This window comes from Mirounga angustirostris, unplaced genomic scaffold, assembly GCF_029215605.1.
Source record: "Mirounga angustirostris isolate CCGP_5_RB_7025 unplaced genomic scaffold, mMirAng1.0.hap1 SCAF_7, whole genome shotgun sequence".
Lineage (NCBI taxonomy): Eukaryota > Metazoa > Chordata > Mammalia > Carnivora > Phocidae > Mirounga > Mirounga angustirostris.
In genome coordinates, this window is record NW_026991715.1 from 31,987,083 (window position 1) to 31,992,840 (window position 5,758).

The following is a 5,758-nucleotide window of genomic DNA, read 5'->3' on the forward strand; positions in this document are numbered from 1 at the left end:
ATCACTTTAAGAGCAGATAAGAGAGACAGGGCACCTGGGTGGCTCAGTCGGTTAAGTGTCTGCCTTCGGTTCAGGTCATGATCCCAGGGTTCTGGGATCAAGCCCTTCATCGGGCTCCCTGCACAGTGGAGAGCCTGCTTCTCCCTCTCCTTCTGCTGCTCCCCTTGCTTGTTCTCTCTCTCTCTCTCTCTGTCAAATATTTTTTTTAAAAAAGAGTAGATAAGAGAGGCTCTCTGCTCCTCCCCATTCAAAGACATCTACATCTTCTGGTGTAGAGCCAACCACATCCCTAAGACACAATGGTGGAGGCTGGAGTAAGGGGATTTAACTATATTGGGCACCTGGTCACCAGGGCTAGTTTTAATTCTGGCAAAGTGGGTACTGTCACCATCAATGACCCATTCATTGTCATAAACTACATGGTCTACATGTTCCGGTATGATTCCACCCACAGGAAATTCAATGGCACAGTCAAGGCTGAGAACAGGAAACTTGTCATCAATGGGAAGCCCATCTCCATCTTCCAGAATCGAGATCCCACCAACATCAAATGGGGTGATGCTGGTTCTGAGTATGTTGTGGAGTCCACTGGGGTCTTCACCATCATGGAGAAGGCTGGGCTCACTTGAAGGGTGGGGCTAAGAGGGTTATCATCTCTGCCCCTTCTGCTGATGCCCCCATGTCAGTGAAGGGTGTAAACCATGAGAAGTATGACAATTCCCTCAAGATGATCAGCAATGCCTCTTGCACCACCAACTTCTTGGCCCCCTCTGGCTCCCCATCTATGACAACTCTGGCATCATGGAGGAACTCATGACCACAGTCCAAGCTATCAATGTCACCCAGAAGACCGGGGATGATCCCTCTGGGAAGCTGTGGTATGATGTCTGAGGGGCTGCCCAGAACATCATTCCTGCTTCTACTGGTGCTGCCAAGGCTGGGGCAAAGGTCATCTCTCAACTGAATGAGAAGCTCACTGGCATGGCGTTCAATGTCCCACCCTCACCATGTCAGTAGTGGATCTGACCTGCCACCTGGATGAAGCTGCCAAATATGATGACATCAAGACGGTGGTGAAGCAAGGATTGGAGGGCCCCCTCAAGGGCATCCTGGGCTACACTGAGGACCAGGTTGTCTCCTGCAACTTTAACAGTGACACCCACTCTTCCACCTTTGATGCTGGAGCTGGCATTACTCTCAATGACTACTCTGTCAAGTTCATTTCCTGGTATGACAATGAATTTGACTACAGCAACCAGGCGGTGGACCTTATGGTCCACATGGTCTCCAAGGATTAAGAGCCCCTGGACCACCAGCCTCAGCGAGAATAAGAGGAAGAGAGAGGCCCTCAGCTGCTGGAGAGTTCTTGCTCCAATTTATCCCCTAACACACTGAGAACCTCCCAACCTCTACCCAGTTTCCATCCCAGACACCCTGAAGAAGGGGAGTGGCCTGAGGAGCCCTAACTTGTCATGTATCATCAATAAAATATACGGCACCCAGACCAAAAAAAAAAAAAAAAAAAGAGTGGGTGAGAGAGATCGAAGGATGGAAAAAAAGAGGAAGATAAAAGAGAAACATCACAATTTTTCCATTAAGGTCCTAAAAGGAAGGCAATACAACCTCTCATGTAGAAGGTCATCATGTACTCTAAAAGGGTCGATCTAGATTAGAGCTTTCCCTGCTGGTGATGAAACCATTCTTTATCTGCTGAGAAGCAATTTTATCTTTCACCACAACAGAAAAAGAAGTCTCCAGATCCTTTTAAGGTACCTTTATTCCTTCAAATATTTTTCTGGTGTCACTGACCTTCTCCAGCTCCAATTACATGATATCGTCCCACAGCTTACTAATGCTCTATTCATTGTTTTGCTTTGCCTTTTTTCAGTCTTTTTTTTCTGTGCTTTATTTTGGATAGTTTCTATTGTTATGCCTTCAAGTAGCTAATCTGTTTTTCTACTGTGTCTAATCTATTAATCCCATCCAACATACTTCTCATCTCAAATACTTTTATTTCCTAAATTTGGGTCTTTGTTTTATAGCTTCCATTTTTTTCTTTTTGTTATGCTCACCTTTTCTTCCACCTCTTTAACAAGTGAAGCATATTTATAATAGCGGTTTTAATATCTTTGTCTACTAATTCTATGCTCTAATCTCTGGAATTCTGTTTCTACTAATGGAATTTTATCCATGTTATGAATGTATCATCCTGTTTCTTGGCATGTCCTGTAATTTTTCATTAGAAGCCAGACATTATGTCATTTCCTTTCCTTTAGAGATCACAATCATGTGATACCTGTTGTCCAATGTCTAAAATATTGTTTTATATATCTTCTTGGGTTTTTTTGGTCATTTAAGGTGAGAAGTAAATTCTCTTCCTGATACTCTGTCATGGCTGGAATCGGAAGGCCTTGCAACCCTAAATAAATTAATGCATTAAGCATCAATGACTCCTAATATCACAATAAATTAGATAATCAGAAATCATGTGCCTCCTGATGACACATCATTTATGAAGTAGTTTTGCAAAAAAAGTATGTATCAAATTTGAATCTGATCAAGCCTCTAGAAATAACTACCAATTTATAGGATATACAGAAGACAGAGGAATATCTTTTTTTTTTTTTGACAGAGGAATATCTTAAACTACACCACAATGATACAATCAACAAAATCAAAATTGCAGGAAACTCTGTAGAACAAACCACCAGTTTTTTTTCAGCAATTTAAATTCTAAGAAAACTTAAAAGGTGGAAAGAAAGCTATAGGTTATAAGAGACTTAACTTATCAGTGTAATGTGTGGACCTCATGTGGATCCTGATTCAAGCAAATAAACTCTGAGAAAAAATTAGGACACTTATGAAACAACTGGAAATTCATATTCAAACCAGACAAGCTAGTTGATGGTATTAAAGAATCATTATTAATTTGTGGTAATGGTATTCTGATTTTTTTTTATTATTTTCTCTCTTAGAGAAACATTCTGGCATATTTATAGATGAAATAATATGATGTTTAATAAGACAGGTCACATATGGTAATCATAGAAGCTGACTGATACATACATTTGAAATTTTCTACTATAAAAGAATTTAAAAATTATTCAGGAGTTATAAAATTGAGGTATGGATTTTAAATTTGACTCTGACACCACTCTACTCTGTGCCTATGGACTACTCACTTCTCTCTAGGCTTCAGCTCTCTCTATAAAATATGACATATAAAACCCATCCCAATATACTTTCCATTATATCCACTTATGACCTATGTGATAGGGGAAAGTTACTGAACCTTTTTAAGCTTCAGTTTCCTTACCTATAAAAGACAATGAAAGTGGTAGCAAATTTTTAGGGCTACTATGTGGGTTAAGTTAGGTAATGTATGTTAAAGCCCTCATCATAGTGCCTGGTACAAAATAAGCACTCAGTAATTATCATCTATTATCATTATTATTATTATTATTATTATTATTATTATTATTATTATTATTATCTTGCTGCATCTAAAAGATACTAATGGTTGAATTCTGTACACTTTTTTAAATTACTCTATATTTTACTTTCTTATCCCTTCCTTCTCCATATCTTCTTTCTGAAACTTTCCCTCTAAAATTCTATAGAACAATGTGCCCAATGGCACAAGCCAGGAGAGAAAGAGCTTGGCTCTCCTTCCCAGGGAGAGTCACCGCTGTGGGTCTGGAAAAACGGAGGCGCCACTTTCATCATATTCAGAATATAGTATGCAGCTGCTCTTCTGGTATGCCACACATCCTGAGGTTGCTCCCAAGGGCTAAAAACAGAGCTCAGGCGATCAGCTCATTGCAGCCAAGATCATTCTTTTTCAAGGTGGCCCCATTTCAAATAAAATGGGCACTTTATATGTATCCCTTTTCTAACTAAGAGTTGGTCTTCCCTCCCAGTCTGTGGCCTACTTGAGGACAAGGACTATGTCTAGTTTATCTTTAGAGCTTATACTCCTAGCAAAGTATCTGGGACAGAGCAGGTACTCAGTTCTTGCTGCATGAGGAAATTACTTGTCTATTCTTTTATTTGGAGTGAGGCAGAAATGGGAAAGGAACATGGATAGACATGCAGAAAACCAATGTTGGATGGATCTTTCTAATAGTCTTTATCAGGGGGTACAAACTTGTTCACAACTTCCAATTCATTTCTTCTCTTTATTTCCCACTACTCATCTTCTCATAACTTTCCTCCACTCCCATGAACTACTTACAGTTCCCCAAATATATGCCAAATATTCTTCCTTCTGATGGTGTGTTCAAATTATTCCCTCCACCTATTAATATCCCTCCCCCAACTCCCTTACCTTCACTCTTAACATGTACATCCTTCAACACTTGGTTTCAGCATCCCCTCTCCCATGAAGCTTTCTCAACCACTGCAGCTGAAAGGGTTATCTTCTTGGTTTCCTTTAACACTTTACATTTAGCTTGAGGTATTCATAATATTCTATCAGACGGTGTGTTGGTTGTATAGGTTTCACAACTTTTACAAGGTTGAGGGCAAGAATCATATTTGAATTTCTTTGGCATCCAGCAGAGTGCTTTATAACCACCAGGCAACTAATGAGTGTTCGTGCACTTACTGGCTAAACCTGGCAGAATAAGAAGTATAATCATTCAACCAAATTTAAAATATAAAATAAGTGAGCCTTTAAAAGTGTGTTTTACCTGTAAGATTTTTTCCTCAAAAAATTAACATATTGTTTTGAAGTTTCGCTATTATTATCTGTTTTATTAGACAATATCCCCTACTCCTAGAAACCTAAGGAAAAACTGTCATGAGGCATATGTATTTTTTTTTGAGGCATATGTATTTTTTTAATGAAATGAATTCAAGAGAAAAATACACAATATTAAAAAAATAGTAATTTGACATTTTCTTCAAATTCCAGGGTAAGACAGACTCGGGTATTAAAAAAAAAATCAAGACTCACTAGACAATTGTATTAATATTGGCCAAGCCCTTGGTTTTTCCAAATATCCCCAAACTACTTCTCAGCAGACTTACAGGACACGAAGGAGAGGGAAGTATTGAGAAACCATAAAATATTAAATAACTTCAGGCTACTATACTTCTCAAAAGTAAGGGCCAGGATAGAAGTAAATCTCATTTCTTAAAATTAAAGATGAGCTGAGGCTTCCTTGCTACTTGGATAATTGCTTTATTTTCCCTTCTAGATGATACACTCTAGCACTGTCATCGTATATTTACCACTTTGTGGCCCTTTCCTCTTCTTCATTCCTTCTAGATCAAAGATTAAGATATATAAACCAATGACATCTCTCACCACCCACCACCCCATCCCCAGCAAACAAGTTCAAGGTGGCCTTATCCATGCCATTTCTTAAAGTTATCATATTTTATTGCCAGAACTCAGTTAGATCATCTAGCCCAACCTTTCCATTTTACGCATGAGAAGTACAGTCTAGAGAGAGTGTATTACTTGTTCAAGGTCACCCAGATAGTGTCAGACCCCATAAAAGAATCTCCTTTTCTTAACTCCCAGTTCTCAACATTATACCCAACAAATCTCTTGGCACACAGATGGCCATTAACAAATATTTTCTTGAAGTGAAGTGAATTTAATTTCTTCTTCTTTGACAGAGCTACCTGGCCACTCCGCATAATGTGGAAGGAAGGGGTTAAAGTGCTGTTCTGAATGCTATGGCTTAAAAGGCAGTGTGGTGTGGACTCTGGAGTAGGCATCTTGAGTTCTGATTTGGGCTCTGCCATT

General features: G+C 39.2%; 1 pseudogene; it reads left to right on the forward strand.

Annotated features, from left to right (window-relative positions):
- The first annotated feature begins 299 nt into the window (after positions 1 to 299).
- On the forward strand, positions 300 to 1,406 carry LOC123856803 (glyceraldehyde-3-phosphate dehydrogenase-like; annotated as a pseudogene).
- Positions 1,407 to 5,758: the final 4,352 nt, after the last annotated feature.